General features: G+C 36.8%; 1 protein-coding gene across 2 annotated transcripts in view; it reads left to right on the forward strand.

Annotated features, from left to right (window-relative positions):
* MOB3B (MOB kinase activator 3B) overlaps positions 1 to 19,204 on the forward strand; it is a 235,524-nt gene that overhangs the window by 26,754 nt on the left and 189,566 nt on the right. Inside the window, exons 1-2 of one of the 2 annotated variants that reach the window (XM_027839742.1) lie at positions 15,555 to 15,670; positions 18,557 to 18,653. The exons of the other annotated variant lie outside the window; for it this stretch is intronic. The gene's annotated coding sequence lies outside the window, so the exon portion shown is untranslated. Of the gene's footprint in view, positions 1 to 15,554; positions 15,671 to 18,556; positions 18,654 to 19,204 lie in introns of those variants that run through there. 2 annotated transcript variants of the gene reach the window in all.

Here is a 19,204-nt window from a genome sequence, read left to right on the forward strand (position 1 = left end):
GAGAAGAACACAGAATTTGGAATCAGAGGATTTGGGTTCAGACTTTAGCTCTGCCATTTATTATCTGGGTGGTATGAGGAAAATCTCTTGACTTTTTTGGGCTCCATTTTCTTCATCTTTAAAATGAGGAGTTTAGACTCTCTAATGTTGCTTCTAGCACAAAACTCTATAATACTGGAGTTAAATATCAAAGATACTATGCCTTTGTACAGACAAGGAATTTTTTTTTTCCAAGTTACAGAACTGAAGGGCTAGAGTTTCCAGTATATAGGAAGGATCACCATTTGCCATACTATGGCATTCAGTTGCATAAAGATGTTTTTGAAATATAAATTATACACATATATCAACCAAACTTCAAATTTATGGCACAGCATTGTTATGAAAAGTAGAAGTATACTTTTGATGAGAAGTATCCTTCCTTAGGCAGTTGATGGCACAATGGATAAAGTGCTATCTGGACTGTTCTGGAGTATGGAACTATCTGGAGTACGAAAGATTCATCTTCTGGAGTTCAAATCCGGCCTCAGACACTTCCTATATGTGTGACCTTGGTGAAGTCACTTAGCCCTATTTGCCTCTGTTTCCTCATATGTAAATGAGCTGGAGAAGGAAATGGCAAGCCAGAAAACCCCAAATGGGATCATGAAGAGTTAGACACGACTGAAGAGTGACTGATCCTCCTTCCTCAGACTATACATTTTGATTTGAGGTTTGGAAAATAGGGATTCATGTGTAAGGACTAGGCCTGTGATTTCGTTGATATAAAGAACTCCCAACTTAGGAAACTTCCTCCATCAGCTTACATCAGCAACTTCTTTGTTGCTTATGGTCTCAGAGAGTTACCTAGAGCAATGAGAAGTGAAGTAACTTGACCAGTTCCACTCAGCCATTATGTTTTAGAGGTGAGACTTGAACCTATGTCTTCCTGGCTTTGAAGTCAATGTACCATTGCCCATCTTATCAGATGCTGGGCAGACTGTGGTATTGAAATTGGATTGGTAGGTGGGTGAAAACAATCAGTGGACAAGAATTTAAATGTGCCCTTTATTCTAGCCATTATGCAACAGAAATATAAGAATGAAAAAGGCCTTATTTGTAGTAAGCAGGTAGGTCTGGGGGTGGGGGTGGTAATATGGATTACATTTTGGGCCAAGGATTTGAAATTTGCTTCAGCACATATTCAAGTCTAGTGGTCTTTTCACTATACCTACTACTTCAAAGGGATTTTACAGCTTCCTGCATGTGACATTGGAGTCATATTGATTAACTTCTGCTGTGACAAAAAGTATACATTTGGGCAGAAATTGTGGACTATTTAATTGACGTGCCCAATTTGAGAAAAAGCAATGAGGTATAAAAATAGTATACTCTACTTAATATTGTTTACTGGATCCCTAAAAACCACAATTTTAAACAAATTAGTGTCATAGGAAACAGTTTTTATGAGGCTTTGAGACTTTATGTTGAAATTTGATCAGAAAGCCTTAATGATGTTATTGCCAAATAATGTTGATCAGAGCAATACTTCGACATTTTACCATGTGTAGGAAATAATGATGGAGAGAGAAGTGAGAGGGACTGGTAATATGAAAGAAAAGGATCAAGTGAGGTGAATTTCCAGAAATTGATAGCAAAATGAGTTAAAGTTTGGAACCTTTTCATGTTGGCTGAGGGTTTGCTTTCTCAACAAGACCAGTGGTGACTAGAGATGAAGCACAGACATATTGGAGTTTTGTTTTGACCCTACCAAGCCACACAACTACTCACCTTTGATTTTCTACTCTCCCGACTCTTCTCTTCACTAATTCAAAATATTTAAAAAACAAAAACAAAAACAAAACCTTGGATTTAGAGGCAGAAATTTCCCCGTCACTTGAGAAAGAGGGCTGTTTATCTTTGACCTTTCCCATCTATAGAAATGCCATAAATTGTTGAGATGCAAGTTATACTTTTGTCAAAGGTTTGTCATTATATGGAATGTAGCTGAAACATTGAATAGTTAACATCTGTTGTTTAAGTGTGGCCACATCTTTGGGTTTTCTGTAACCTGAACAATATGCTCACAGTGAATCCTTTGTAATACTGCAAATGAGTCCTAATTTGAGGTAGTTAGGTGGTGCAATGGATAGAGCACTGGGAACAAACATTTATTAGGTGCTTACTATGTGCCAGGCACTGTTTTAAGTACTTTACAAATATCAGTTCATTTGATCCTCACAGCAACCTTGTTCAGTAGAGCTGCTATTATTATCCCTATTTTACAGTTGAGGAAACTGAAGGTGACAGAGGTTACGTGACTTAGGGTCATGCAGCTAGTAATGTTGGAGTCTGGATTTCAACTTAGGTCCTCCTGGCCCTGGGTCTTGCCCTCTATCTGCTGCACTACTTGACTGTCTCAAATAGAGACCCATCTTCAAAACTACCCAAACTGTGAAGAACACAGTGCTCACAGAAAAGAAATGAGAAAGTAAAATGTTTACTTGTTTATACAGAAAGTTTCTTGCTCTCACAGAATTCAGTCTAATGGGGGAGACAGCATGCATCCAACTGTGCACAAACAAGTTACATATAGGATGAATTGAAGATAATCTCATGGAGAAGGCACTAATATTAAGGGAGATTGGGAATGGCTTCTCGTAGAAGGTAGGGTTTTGTCTGGGACTTTGCCAGGGAAGTTTGGAGGCAGAAATGAGGACGAAGAGCATACCAGGCTGGAGGAGCAGCCAGTGAAAATTTCCGACATCAGGAGATGGTGTGTCTTGTTTGAGGAGCAACAAAGTTATTGGAAGAGATCAGGTATAGAGTAGCATTGGACTATGTGTCCATCCTAGCTAAATTCAGAGAGGAATACAAGGCCATGCATTTTTCAATTACATCAATTCATAACCATAGTCTGACAAGGAATAGACAAGTTACAATTTGCATCAATAGCAGGAGTACCTACCTCAACAATATCATGGATCCTTGAGGTACCTGATTATTATATAATTTTGTTCTATTTTAAGGAGAAGTGAGCAGGCTTGAGATGACATATATATTACAAATATTTGCTAGAGAAGTTACCAAGCCTCAAATTTGCATTGGCATCTGTCATACCTCTGTTTAAAAAAAAAACCAAACAAAACCGAAACAAAACAAAACTTTAATTCCCTGCTCCAACTTGTCCCTATAGTAATGTCAGATCATCCTGTATTATGATTCATCTTGTTTTTTTACAAACTCAGAGTTGCCCCACTAAATCCAACTGTCAAATTTGGTGAAGAAGTAAGTAAATATTAAACTAATATCCTGGGAAACCCAGTGGTCTCATTAATTGAAACAGAATTTTCTTAAAATGAGACATTCCCAGGGAAGTATACAAAGGCATTGTTTGAGTTACTCATATTAAGGTGTGTGTTTGGATTTCTGAGTGATTGAAATATGAGTAGTGAAGCACATAGAGAACTGTTTGATGTGAGATATTCCTTTTCTGTTTGTTTTTCTTGAACACGTTAGTTCATCTTGCTGAGAATATTGTAATTAACATTTATGCTATACATCTTGATTCTGAACCATTTTCAGGTATATTTCTTTGTTCATTTCATTAAATAGACATTTTGAATAGTTTTCAATCATGGGATTAGGAGGGAAGACTCTTGAATTCTCTCGCACTGATAAATCATCTTATACTTTCAGTATCTTAGTGAATCTGAGAATTTGAGCTAAATGGGATCATGTAATCCAACTCCTTTATGGAATCAAAATCACAGAAATTTCAAAGTTGAAAGGGACCTCTGAAGTAATGTAATACAAACTCACTCTCCAGTATCCCCAACAAATAGTCATCCAGTCTTCCCTTAATGAGAAGCTTATAAGGCAGCTTGGTGTACTTTTGGTCCAAAAGCTCAGACCAAATTCATGCATTTTATTACTCATCATCTTTTCCTTTCCTCCCTCTCCCTTTTCTTTTACCCCTACCTTCCATTTCCAAAGTTCTTAATTGGTAAATTAAATATAGGTAATTAAATCTAATCATGTGACCATTTTTTTCTCGATGAGATATTAACTGGTCATTTTGTTACCAGTTTTACTAAAAGCTGGGGCTTTAAAAAATTATGACACCTGGTACAAAAAAAAAACCTTGTCTTTTTTGGACCTGTGAGGACAGAGGGTTCAGGCGAGGCCTACAAAATAGCCCTAATAATCAACCGTAACCTTGAATTTTCCTTCATAAAGGATTATGTTCGGTTACTTCCTTCCATTTCTTCTTTAGCTTCATTAGACTCCCAAGGTGCATTTGCAACTACTTTCCCAAAACACAGGCTTCAAAAACCCCAACTAATTAGAGGCCTTAAATAGCACAAGAGCTCATAAAACTCTGAAAGCCAATTAAATAATAGTGATCTTGTATTTAACAGTGGTTTGGGTAGTAGAGTAGCAGACACTGTGATTGGTAGGAAAAATAGCCTTTCCCCCAACCCTCAACAAATTAAACACTTAAGACTGTTAACTGTGTGAGGCATAGGCTTTCAACATCATGACCTTTTATCTTTCTGTATACTTTTGGAGTGTGAGAACACCATTGAGTATACATGAATTACATAGCTGCTGTGGGTTGAGAAGCTAGCCTGTGTATAGGGGCCAGGGAAAAAGGGGAGGAAGGAGAGTGAATGGATGATGGTTAGGAAAGGGAGATTTGAGTGTTGAAATCTGAATGGTGTTCCCCACTCTTTGATAATCTATTTATCCAGGCACCCCATCCATTAATATTCATGTTTTCTGTAATTCTTCACAGTCTCAAATCAAAACCTTTGCAGATTTTTGGATGTTTCCAAGGGATTAAAAAAGACAGCAACTTGTAAAGCCCTTGGTTTAGTTTGAATATTTAACTTTTTTAGAAAAGAGATCACCCACTCAGAGTCGGCTTTTAGTTATCTGGGTGGAAGAAAAATTAGGAGACCAGATCTGCAGAAAAATTTATCTTTGCCTTTTTGTTTCTTTGCCTATTTGCTACCTTGCTAACTCTAATTGACTGGAAAGATGTGTCTACAATAGCAAGAAAAAATTTGGAGGGAAACTGGCATTTCTAATAGGGATTGAAAAAAATTCAGATTTTTTTTTTTAAATTAAGAAACTACTTAGATGATTTTGGCCTGACCTGCCTGAATACATTTATTTTATGAATATGCCATTAGTTCCTTTTGATAGTCTTCTGACTTGTAAGGTAATGGTAAAAGAAGAGAAGATACTAAGAATTTTTATGTTTATATAGTGCTTTTCAGAGTGCTATGTGTATATACACATCTATGTATATATTAATATCATATATACATGTTTGTGCACATGTATCTATACATGTACATACATATGTCTGTGCATATACACAATTTCATTATAGACGAGGAAACTGAGGTGGATAAGAGACCAAGAAGCTTACCTACCACCTCATGACTAGTAAGTGGCAGTGCCAAGATTCAATCCATGTAAAGCTCCCAGTACTCCAGTGGATGATCTCAGCTATAGAATTGTTTATAGAAAATTTGAACCACCTTAATTATCCTGTAAACAAAAAAAAATTATTTCAAGCATGGAAATAAACCTTTCTTTCTGAAAACCTAATTTTCTGGGGAAATGCACATTTGCTTTGGAGTCCTTGGGGTAAGAAAATAAAATACTTACTAATGATCGGCATAATGAGGCCACAGGGCACCAGGAGGCCTAATTAATGAATGATTTAAAGATGCATGCAACGATCCACAAAAGAGTGTCTTAAAGGTCCCAGCCAGGAGAACACTTTCGTTTGGAATGGATGGATTCTTTAATTTATGGAAACTTACGGCTCTGCCTACTCAGTGCAAGCCTATGCTTACTAAATAATGGCTGATGATATCTAGGATGATTCAGACTTGATGTAAGGAAAAACTTTCTGTTTCCCAAGATAATTAGGGAAAAGGGAAAAGAACCTACTTGTTCTAAAATACTTGTAGCAGTTCTCTTTGTGGTGGTAACGAACTGGAAAATGCAGGAATTCCCATCACTTGGAGAACAGCTAAACAAATTGTGGTATATGATTGTGATGGAATACTACTATGCCATAAGAAATGATAAACTCAATGTTCTTAGAAAAACATGAATAGACTTGCATGAAATAATGAAAAGCAAAATGAGCAGAATCAAGAGAACATTGTATGTGGTAATAACAATAGTTTTAAGAACAACTTTGAGTGACTAAGTCATTTTAACTATTATAAATACCCAAAATAACCACAGAGAACATATGAAGACATATGTTGATTTTACATAAACATATTTGCGACTAATGGTAGCCATCTCAAGGGTCAAGGGGAAGGAAGAAAAAAAAGAAAAAGAAAGAAATTTACATGATAGCTTTATTACATATTTAAAAAGAATAGCAAGTTGTACATAATAGGTTTGCAGTTTTGTGTACAATCATCTTTTTTCCTATTCTACTATGTTATGGAAATATTTGTTTTGTTTCTTCAGTTCAGAATAAAATAAATTAAATTTTTAAAAAAGAGTAGAATGGACTAGCTCAGGACATAATGTTTTCCCGGTTACTGAAAGTCTTCAAGCACGAGCTTCAGGCACTCACAGTGAGGATTCTTGGTTAGGTACAAATTGACTTTCTAATTTGATATAATCAGAATTGTCCATTTTATGTCTCATAATGCTCCTTTTTTTTGCTTGGTTATAAATTCTTCACTTCTCCATAGATCTGACAGGTAAGCTATTCCTTGCTCTTCTGATTTTCTTATGATATCACTCTTTATGTTTAAATCATGTACCCATTTTGATCTTATCTTGCTATATGGTATAAAATGTTGGCCTTACAAGTTGACTTTCTGAAGTCTTTTCCAAGTCTGAGATTCTGTGATTCTTTTTCATCTCCATTGGCTTCTTGCCCTGTTCCTGGCCCCTTAGTGTTTACCTTCCCATTCCCTTTCTGATCATGTGCTCCTGAAAGCTTCTGGCTTGTTCACCGAGAGAACATTGTAAAGTATTTAGTCCAGTGCCTGGCACATAGTAGGTGCTATGTAAACACTTACTCTCCTCCTTTCCTCCCCATTCTGTCTGTACCTAAGCTCACACTGGCTTTCCTAGCAATTTTGCTTTTCTAGTGTTTGCATTGTGTAGCTATCTTTTTGTGGAGTCTGAGGCTGGATAAAGGAACTGACTGGTGTTTCTTTCTCCTTGAATTTCTTGATCATTTTTTGGTCTGGTACCATTTGTTAGACCATTGTTGGAGGACCTATGGGAGAATGTGGCTCCTCCTGTATCTTTCACCTTGCCATCTTAACTAGAAGTGTTCATTCCCTCATTTCTAACTACCTGTTAGTTACCCTCCTCATGAATGTTCTACTAGCTCCTCAAATTCAGTGTGTTCAAAACTAAACTCATCATTTCCTACCTAAATCCAACCCTTTCCTAATTTTTCTATATCTATTGATAGCACTAGCATTTTACAAGTCACCCAAGCATCCAAACTTAGTCATCTTTGACTCTTTCCCCACCCTCAGTCTCTATATTCAGTCTTTTGCCAAATCGTGTTGATTGTGCCTCACTCTAGAAGATCTTTCACATATATTCCTTCCTTTCCATTCCCACCACAATAAGTCTAGTTCAAGATCTCACAACTTCTTGCTAGGATTGTTATAATATGTTCCCCACTTTCTTGTGTCCAGGTACTTTGCTCTTCACTCTTCCCTTCTCAAGGCAGTTTGCATAGCCTTCCTACTGTATTGGTGTGATCGTACCACTCCTCTGCTCAGAAACATTCTGTGGGTACCCATTATGTACTGAGTAAAATAGAAACTCTTCATCTTGACGTCCAAAGCCCTCCACATTCTGGCTTCAATCTACCTTTCCAGTCCTATGTCACATTGCTCCCCTTTATCCTCTAGCCAAATTGAATTACTCATTGTGCATACCATTCTCATTGCAGCCTCTCTGATATCTGTGGCCCTGCTTATTGTTTACCTCATTACTTCAGTGAACTCCCTTTTCTCATCTTTACTTGTTGAACTTCAGTGCTTCCTTTGTAAGATGCAACCAAGGCCCCACTTCCTCCGTGATACATCATTGCTCCACCTAAGATGAAAACAATCTCCTTCTTCTCAGTCTTTTCTATGGCATTTTTTCGTTCTAATTTTTATTCTGAGCAGCAACCTGGTGTGGTGTATAGGGAGTTAGAGTTGGAGCCTGAAAGAAATGAATTTATGCCCTACATCTGACACATACTAGCTGATGGGCAGACTCTGGGCAAATCCCTTCACCTCTTGGCTAAAGAGACAAAGTTTCAGAGTAGGTGCCAACTTGCATTGATAAAAGAAGTTTCCTCATCTCGAAATTTCCTAGAGCATTGAAATCACAGGTCCAGTCCCTTTCACTATTCCTTTGAACATATCATGTATTAGATTTGCTTGGGCACATGCCTCACCCCTCACCTACATTAGACTTGTAAGTTCCTTGAGGAGAGGGACTATTTAAGTTTTTTCATTGTGTCCTTAGCTCCTAGTACCTAACAGTGCATTGTCTGTGCTTAATACATACATGATGAACTTGAGTATTTGAACAAAACATTAATACTCATTCTATATGAACCCAGTGAGTTTAAACATGAATCCTTCTGTAAGGACTTTGGTAGCCTCCCTATCCTGATGAAGCTGTGAAGACAGCTTCCCCTGAATGTGTCAGAATAAGTACTGTAATAATAGCAGAAAGCCTCTTTTCGAAAGCTTGGGTGTTTGAATATCAACCAACCTAGCTTCCCTGGTTTCCTTCAATCTCACTTAAAAATCTTACTTTCTGCAAGAAACTTTTCCCAGTCCTCTTTAGTTTTAGTGCTTTGCCTCTGAGACTACTCTCAATTTACCCTGTATTGTTTATACAAAAACTTGTTTGTAAAAAGTTGTTTAAATGTTGTCTCCCCTTTAGGCTGTAAGTCCTTTGAGAGCAGGGATTTTTTTTTTGCCTTTCTTTGTATTCCCAGGCTTAGAACAGTGCCTGGAACATAGTAGGTGCTTAATAGATACTATTTACCTGACTGACTGACTGGCTGCTAATTCTCCAGTTTTTCCCCCAGCATGAATCAGCACCAGTTTCTATGTGCAAGTTCCTTGCTCCTTTCTCTTGAATGTATTATTCTACTTCACCCAGATGAACACTCTTTAAAAACCTACTGGGCTTTACAGGTTTGGGGTGCCCGGTTTCACTAGGGACCCCTATTGGACTTGTTTCCATCCTCCTTTACTGCTTTACTTTATTGTATTTCTCCTTAATAAATATTGCTTGTTTTACTATCCTCTCTCTCTCTCTCTCTCCCCTCCCCCCATCTCCCTTGTACTTCCTTGTACCATACTTTGGAATCTTAAACCTCAGTCAAACAGCATTAAGAAACCATCTTCCTTTAATAAAGGGCCATAGAAAAATAAACTGAAAATTAATTGGGAACTAAATAATCTAATCCTAAAGAATGAGTGGGTCAAACAACAAATCACAGGAACAATCAATAACTTCATCCAAGAGAAATAATGAGAAAACATACCAAAACTTATAGGACACAGCCAAAGCAGTTTTTAGAGGAAATTTTACATCTCTAAATGCTTACATTTGCTCCATCTGGCCCTGGAGATTTTTCTTAGGGAGTTCATTTATGGCTTGGTCAATTTCTTTTTCTGAAATGGAGTTATGTGAGCATTTTATTTCCTCTCCTATTATTCTGGGTAATTTATATTTTTATAAATATTCATCCATTTCACTAAGATTGTCAGATTTATTGTCATATAGTTGGGCAAAATAGCTCTTAATTATTGCTTTAATTTCCTCTTCATTGGTGGTGAATTCACCCTTTTCATTTTTGAAACTTGTAATTTGATTTTCTTCTTTCTTTTTTAAAAAAACTAATTAACCAAAAGTTTATCTATTTTATTGTTTTTTTTTATAAGACCAGCTCTTAGTTTTATTCATTAGTTCAATAGTTTTCCTAATTTCAGTTTTATTAATCTCACCTTTGATTTTCAGAATTTCTAATTTGGTATTTAATTGGAGTTTTTAATTTGTTCTTTTTTTAGCTTTTTTAGTTGTATGCCCAATTCATTGATCTTCTTTTCCTCTATTTTATTCATGTAAGCATTTAGAGATATAAAACTTCCCCTAAGAACTGCTTTCACCATATCCCACGAGTTTTGCTATCTTGTCTCCTTATTGTCATTTTCTTGGATGAAGTTATGAATTGTTTCGATGATTTGTTGTTTGACTCACTTAGTCTTTGGGATTAGATTATTTATTTTCCAATTCATTTTTAGTCTATCTTTCCATGGCCCTTTATTACATGCAATTTTTATTGTATCATGATCTGAAAGGGATGCATTTAATATTTCGGCCTCTCTGCATTGCATTGTGAGGTTTTTATGTCTTAGTACATGGTCAGTTTTTGTGTAGGTGCCATATATCAGTGAGAAAAAGACATATTGTTTTCTATCCCCATTCAGTTTTCTCCAGAGGTCTACCATATCTAACTTTTCAAAGATTCTCTTCAACCTCCTTAATTTCTTTCTTGTTTATTTTGTGGTTAGATTTATCTGGTTCTTAGAGGGGATGGTTGAGGTCCCCCACTAGTATAGTTTTGCTGTCTATTTCTTCCTGTAACTCACGTAACTTCTCCTCTAAAAATTTGGATGCTATACTACTTGGTTCATATATGTTTAGTATTGATATTACTTAATTGTGTATGGTACCTTTTAACAGGATGTCGTTTCCTTCTTTATCTCTTTTAATTAGATCTGTTTTTCCTTTTGCTTTGTCTGAGATCAGGATTGTTGCCCCTGCTTTTTTTTTTTACTTCATCTGAAGCATAATATATTCTACTCCAGCCTTTTAACTTTACTCTGTGTGTATCTCTCTGCTTCAAATGTGTTTCTTGTAAACAACCAGAAGGATTATGGTTTTTAGTCCATTCTGCTATCTGCCTCTGTTTTATGGGAGAATTCATACCATTCACATTTAGAGTTATGATAACTAAATGTGTCTTTCTCTCCATCCTAATTTTCCCATCATAAAGTCATTATCTTCCATTTGCCCAAATCTAATTTTTAACAAAGTGTTTTCTTCGGTTAGCTTTTATACCTCCTTTTCCATTTGGCCAGTTCTACTTTTCTAGTTCTTCTCTTCAGTGAGTTTTGTACATTATTTTCCATTTGGCCAGTTCTACTTTTTAAGGAGTTGTTTTCTTCAGTGGACTTTTTAAATTCAATAATACATTCATATAATAATTCAATAATACAACAATAATTCAATAATACTATCTTCAATTATATTTTTTTAAGAAATTGTTCCCTACAGTCAGTCTTTGTCTTTCCTTTTCCAAGCTGTTGACTCTCTGTTTCATACCTCTCAATACTTTCCCCAGTTTTTCTTCTACCTCTCTTATTTGACTTTTTGAAATCCTTCTTGAGTTCTTCCAAGATGGCTTTTTGGGCGTGAGACTAGTTCATATTCCCCTTTGATGTTTCAGATGTAGGTATATTGACAATGTTGTCCTCTTCTGAGTTGGTGTTTTGATCTTCCTTGTTCCCATAAAAAGATTCTGTGGTCAGTGTTAGTTTTTGCTTTTTGCTTATCCTGTTTGCCTACTTCCTTGCTTTTAAAGTTGAGCTCTTCTTCTGGGATGTAGGGGACACTGTCCCAACTTCTTGTGCTGGGGGACAGGGGCCTGGTTACTGACTTTGTGTGCTGGGGCCTCAGTTGCTTCAGCTGGAGGCTGTAGGGGGTCTGTCAGCTGACTTGTTGCTGAGCTGGAGTCCTAGTGGTGGTGTCTGGTATGTGCTGAGGCCAGGTGTGGTTTTTCTGCATTTTCCTGGGGCTACACTGAAACATGTGGAGGTCTCGCTGCTGGAGGATGCCTGCCCCCCTGCGGCTGTGCTAGAGCTTGTGTTGGTTCTGCAGGCTGGAGTCTGCTGATTTCCTTGGCTATGCTAAGGCACATAGGAGGTCCTGGTGTTGGTGTTTGCCTGCTTCATCACCATGGGGCTCAGGATCTCCTGCTGGTTTGCTGAGGTGGGGCTTGATGCCTACTTACTGGGACTATTCCTGTCCTGGAATGCACTTCCCTTTTACCTGAGTGAAATGGACCTTTCTTGTTGATACTCCAAGTTTTCTGGGCTAAGAGACTGCTTCACCCTGTCTTTCCATTGGCACAGCTTTTCCAGGATTTTTTGTGGGGCCCATTTTTTTTTTTTTTTTTGGTTTTTAGAGGTCAGCATGGGAGGATGACAGTGACTTCCTGCTTACTTCTCCATCTTGGCTCCTAGAAGTTGATAAGACTCAATATTCTTAATTGCTGTGTGTTATGACAGTAATATGGGAGCAAAAGAGCTGATGTGAATTTTAGGCTGCACTTAATAGGGGCATAATGGTTATTGTTCTACTCTATAGTGATCAGGCTACAGTACTGTGTCTAGACCTTGTGCTGTATTTTAGAATTTGTTAAGCTGGATTGCATCTAGAGAAGGACCATTGGGATGCTGATGAGACCCGAAGCCACGCCTTGTGAAGAATGAAATTATAATTAAGGTGTGCTAAGAATTTATTAGCTTTCTACTTCTGGCAGAGGGAGCACCCTAGTAGATGTAGGTCATTGAAGTTCTCACTACTATATTATTCCTTGGTGTCAGACTTGGGATTTATTTCCCTAAATCCTTGTCTATTTCCTTCTTCTGCTCAGATGTTCTGTATACTCACAATAATAATGCATATTGATCTAGACCAAAGTACTCTTTATGATGCTTCCTTGCTCAAGTTCCTGGATTTTCATACATGTTCATATTTTATTTTAAAAGAATAAATTTTTATTGATACCTTTTCTGTATTGCATATATTTCCCAGTGTATCTCCTTCCCTGCCCCTTCCAAGAGGTATCCTTCATAATAGAGAATTTTTCAAAAGAGAAGAAACAAAAAAAATTAGTTCTAAAAAACTAACCAGCATATCTGAAGTTTGACATTACATTGAGTGCTTTGCAGTCATGGGGGCCACCTACACCTGTGGTCTCCCATGTCTGTTAAGAGGTAGGAGATATGTTTTCTTACATTTCTTCTGTGGATGCAATATGTCTGCTTAATACACAATGCTGTTGTCTCCTTCATTCGTTAATTTAGCTTGATCCTAATGAATAAAGTATACCCAGCTGGAGTCATATTCCAGTCCTGGGACTTCTCCCACTGTCTCAGTGATACCTCTGGGGTTATATTTGCTTCTTTGCATTAGAATCTCTAGTTCATATCATTTATTACTCATATTTTATACATATGTGTGTAGACATTTGAGTCTGTGGGGTTTATTATTGTCACCAATCTTGGATTTTATCTCCTGTGAATTACTGAGCTTCTCTATTGTTATTCTTTCTTTGTTGTAGATGCTACTCTATGCAGTATCATTATCACCCCATGTTTTGATGTTAAATTGTCTGTCCTATGCTTTGTGGCCATTCACAGGAACTATGTGTGGTCTCACAGTTTGGATTGAGGTGAATATGTCAATGAGTCAGTAGAGCCAATGAGGCAATCCCAAAAAGCATATTCTTGCCTTTAGTCCACCAAAGGGGTAAAATGTTTTAAACATTCACATAGTTATGTCAGTAGCATTCATCTACCACGTGTAGCTGCTGAAATGAAATTCAGTTCAAATCACCAGTTCTAAAAGCACTTATTAAATGACTTCCATGTGTCTGGAACATTCTAAACATTGTAAATTCATCTAAGAGGCCCATCAAGATAAATAACAATCATAAGGTTCTTAGTTGATGTGTTTTTTTAAAAAGTATGTGTGTGTGTATAAAAAAGTATGTATTAAGAGAGAGACACAGAGGAAAGGTCTGGGTTGGTGATGGGAAGAGGGAGATAGTATGCTAGAGCTAACCCTAATAAAATTAAATATTCTTTTTGCCCAACACCCAACCATGTTCACTTTGGAAGCTAGGGTAGGCCTCATAGTGTCATTATTTATATACAGTGCATGTTTAAAGGAAGAGAGGAGAGAAGAGGCCTCATCCTCTGTCCTTAACATAGCCAGCCTGTCAACAAAAAGAATTAGAAAATTGGGCTCAGTGAATGAATTCGAGGAAATTGCTTTTGAATGATAAGGATTGGGATTCTTCTCCTCCTCTCCCTTCCCCAGTGCAAAATGGATTGTAACCAAGTGATGCTTTTGCCTCAGATTTGGCTTACTGCTTTTAAAAATTAGATCCCCGGATTAGCAGCGACTGTAATAAGGTCTAAGATCCATTAGGAGCCTTTGCTGAAGCACCTGCTGCTTTCAAAACTACCCATGAGTAAGGGGATCCAACACAAAAGGGCTTCTGTTGGCGTTTTTGTGCATGTCTGGGAAGAGCTTAAATAATAAGGGAATAAAGACACAAGTGAAAGAAGAAGCATGGACCAATAAAACTAATAGGGACTCTTGTTGAAAAGAGGTTATTCAAGGAAAGAAGAAGGGAAGAAAACATGTGCAAGAATAGAAAAGTATAGGAAAGTACAAAAAGCAGAGCTGGAAAGAGAATTAGGACTCAGAGGACGTGAATTCAAATGCTGATTCTGACACCACTCATTTACCTAGGTAACCTTGGGTAAGTAAGTACTCCAAATTCTTTAGGCTGTAGTTTCCTCATCTGCAAAATGATGGGGTTAAACTAGATGTTCCCCTCTAACTCTAGCTTTATGATCCTAAGTAAAAGGAGAGTGGGAAACCTGATGATAATTAAAGGTGTTTTTTTTTAACTGGGGTCCAGATCTATAATAGGAACAATATGTATCAGAAATTCCACCAGATATTGTCATTAAATCTTCCAGGTCTCTAGCCTCTGTGAGAATTCTTGCTCTTTATAAAGTGAGCACAATGAGCTATTGGCTGCTGCTGAGAGTTACATCATAGTCCCTTACTTTGTCTTGGCCAAAGACTATTGGAGATATCCCAGCTTGAGGCTCTTACTGCAGATGAATTTTATTTTTCAAAATAAATTTTATTGATATCTTTTGTTTTTACATCCCCAGAATTTACCCTAGTATGCTTTCCAGAGAGCCATTTGATATGACAAATAATTTTTTTTTAAAGAGAAAGGGGAAAATAAGAGAAAATTATCAGTAAATCTAATCATTAGTACATCAAAAAAGTCTGGAAATATATGCTATGTTCCATATCCATGAACCACTCACCTCTTCAAGTGAGTGAGGTTAGATGTCTTCTTATGTATTTTCTTTGGGGTCATAATTGTTCTTTGTAATTTTGTAACATTCACTTAAAAACTTTTTTTTTTTAAAAACTAGGTCTCTCCGTCTCACTCAGGCTGGAAGTGTAGGATTCCTGGGCTAGACCCCACTGCTTATCAGCACTTTGACCTGTTTTGACCTACTCTATTCCTATGACCTGGGCCAGTTTTCATTTTCTTAGGAAACCTGGGGGCACTCTGCTCCTGAAGCTCACCATAATTCAGTCAGTCCATAAACATTTATTAAGCATCTACTGTGTTCCAGGAATTGTGTAAAAGCACTGGAGTTACAAAGAAAAGCAAATGAGAGACCCTGCTATCAAGGAACTCACAGTCTAATGGACTTAGTGTAAACATATGACTGGCTTAAAGAGATCTTCCAGTCTCCCCAGGAAGAAGAGAATACAGGTTTGTGCTACCATCCTCAATGTAGCATTTACTTTTGATTATGTATATGTGGTTGTTCTTTCCATTTACACAGTCGTAGTCATTGTTTATATTGTTTTTTTGGTTCTGCTTATTTCACTGTGTCTCTTTATCAGGAAGATGCTACTCTGGATTGATTATATTTCATTTTCTGTGCTTCTGTGGAGTGATCATATTTCTTATTTCTTAAATTCATATACTACAGTTTGCTTTTCTATTTCCCATTTAATGGGCCTCTATTTTGTTTCTAGTTTTTTACTATTACAAAAAATGCTGCTGTGAATATTTTGGGGCTATATGAGGGCTTTTATCTTATCAGTGACCTCTTTGGGGCATATACTTGGTAGTGGAATTTCTAGTTTAAAATGTATGGCCATTTTAAGTCACTTTATTCACATCATTACAAATTGCTTTCCAAAATGGTGTACTAATTCATAGTTCCGCCAACAGTGCAGTAGTGTGTCTGCCTTTCCATAACTCCTTTAACATATGCAGATGAATTTAAACGTAGTTCATGGTTATAGGATGGAACTGAACTTCCTTGTTTCGAAGGTGATCAGTGTCAGGTTTAAGTTCTTTTAGAAATCTCAGGTTCAAGATTTCCACTTCCATTTCAACTGACTAGTCTTTGATGATGTCTTTTAGGGGCATGACTGATTTGGCTAGAGATCTATTTAAATAGAAATGTATGTTGTGCTATTAGATTATCAGTGATGATTACACCAGTATAACATGTGCATGATGTATGCATAGTTTAGTACTGAAGTCTAGTTGGATCATGGAGAAACTGTATGACTGTTGCAGGATTGACCCTTAAATTTATCATGCACAACTTTCATTATGCAGTGAATATGAACTAATTGTGCTTTTAAAGCAAGGCAGAATAGGGTTATAGTTCCTGTTATCAAATTCAGTTGTTTTCCATTTTGATCAATAACAAAATGCCCCAGAACACTCTTCTACCTTCCTTCTCTAATTATTATTATTATTATTGCTCTATTTTTTTTTTTTTGCTACTTTCTTCCCAGATCCTAGTGGTTGATGGATTAGGGTAGCATGGTTAGAATTGGTAGTAGCAATTGTATTGGGCAGGAGAATATTCCAATTTCCTTTCAGTTTCTACTTTGAATCCTATTAAGGAGTCATCTGATTCTTCTCATCCTCTTATAGTTGATAACTTGTACAACTTTCTGCTTGAAGATTGTGCTGTGTGGGTTTTTAAGTGTTATAGGCAAAGCCTTGGTAAATTTGCCTTAAATATAGGAACTAGCCCTCAAGTTATATTCTTTAAAAAATAAACAAATTTTATTGATACCTTTTGTTTTAACATCAGAATCATACTGGGTATGGACCCCATAGGAATAGAACCTCTCCTTGAAGAAGAACAGTTAAAGAAAAACAGTAAAAAAGAAATAGAAAAAATATGTAAAAACAATCAGTACATTGAACACACTTGACCATATATGCAACATTCTGCCCATTCCCCCATTCTCTTGATCGGAAGAAGGATGTTTCATTATCTCTTCTCTCACACAGATTCAGTTCAGTTACAGAGAGTGTTCTACTTCCCTTTAGTAATCTTTTCATTTGCATTCTTTTGGTTTTACTTATTTCAGTCTGCTTTAGTTCATGTATTTCTTTGTGTTTCCTTGAATTCTTCATGTTCCATTATGCAATATATATTGCATAATATTAGATTACACTAATATACTGTAGTTTGTTCAGCTATTTCTGAATCAGTTGGCGCCCACTTTGTTTTTGATCTTTTGCTATCCCCAAAAGTCCAGCCCCCAAATTAATTAGTGGGGTCGGATAGAGGAAGGAAATAACTTATGCCTGTTAACTGAAGAGCATTGATTCCCAGCTTCAGGTCAACACTCAAATTAGGGGTCGACAGTATAATTTTGAGCATACTCTGTTAAGAATCAAAGTGTGAGCTAGACACACTTGGCCAAGATACTTTTTGGGCAGTGTATGGGGGCAGGATTCAAAGCCCTGGTTTTCAGAAGCCTTTCTGCTTACACCTTCCTTCAAATACATGTTGGGAGGTAATTTTATGTCTGTTTGAGCAGGTAGTGTGGTGGTTAATAATGCTCAGGTAAGAACCCATTACAGCCAGCACTAAATAGGGCTGCTACTGTCATGGAATTCTCTTTAAGTTTTTCTGATCATAAAGCCCATACTCCCACAAGCAGGAAGAATGTAGCACCATCCTGTAGATTCTTGTAAAATTATTTTAAAAATACTGACATCATGGTGAAATTGTTAGATGCCATGGCAACCTGGCTTTGTGTATTTGTCAAGCATTGTGATCATCTCCTATACAAAAGTAAACCATTCCATCAGTAATTAGAAGTCCCTTTGTACTTTGTTCCTTATATTACACATGAAGACCCATGGCCTGTGTGTTGTAGTTAACCTGAAATACACAGGAGCACAAACAGTAACAAGTATTTAAAATATTTATATACATATGTTTTATGTATACAACTCTTTCAGAAAATGCTTGGACTACGGCTTACTAGCATAGTGAATTAGAGAACTGAATTACATATAACTTTTAAAATTTTCTACTTTGCTAATGGAGAACTGGGCATAGTACCAAGTGTTAAGCTACTTCATTTGGTTATTAAACATAGTATCAGGTAGTATTTTTTCTTTTAAGTTTATTAAATTTTAGGATGATAGAATGCTTCCAAAGGTTTTCTTGGCAAATATATTTCTATTTATGGTACACCTATTGGAAACCCATGTTTAAATGTGTGTATGTATGTAAGTGATGTTATTTTAGAAATAGACTAATATATAGTACTGAATAACTTTTTTATACGTAAAAATATGACATTGAATGACATTTCCTATTCATAGGTACAGAGCTGGATGAGACCTCAGAGATTATCAAGTGTGGATCTCCTTATTTACAGATGAGGGAGCTGAATCTCAGAGGAATTAAGTGACATATAAGGTAATATAGGGAGTAAGTAACAGGGCCAGGATTTGAATGCAGATCTTCTACCTCCAAATATAATCATTCCACTGTACCATAGTGCTTCTCAGGAACTGTTGGTCTTTTTCATTCATCCATTGAATTTTCTTTTACTACAATTAATTACAGTTTTCTAATACTAATGAAATTTGTGCCCCAATCTTTTTCATTTTCTGATCTACTTGAAAATCATTTATTTTGCAACAAATGCCTTGGGTAGTAAGAGTGTGGAGAGCATCGTGTTAAGCTTTTCGAAAGAATGTGCTGCCCAAGAGGAAAGAAAGGACAATGAGAAGGATGTGTATTCTATAATGGTGACTTAACTGTCTATGAGCTGAGATTCAAGTACCAAAGACCCCATTTACTCTTGAGACTCTCCTAAGGATTATGGATTGACCTGAGTGGAGAGCATATAAGGGTAGGCCAGGAGCCTTCTTACAGTAGAAGCTGCCTCAGAACTGTGAGACAAGCTTTGTTTTCCCCAGCACAATAGAGAGGCCTACATGTTGTGTAACATACTAGAGTGGTTT

This window comes from Vombatus ursinus, unplaced genomic scaffold (genome assembly GCF_900497805.2).
Source record: "Vombatus ursinus unplaced genomic scaffold, bare-nosed wombat genome assembly UNPS02014832.1, whole genome shotgun sequence".
Taxonomy (NCBI): Eukaryota; Metazoa; Chordata; class Mammalia; order Diprotodontia; family Vombatidae; genus Vombatus; species Vombatus ursinus.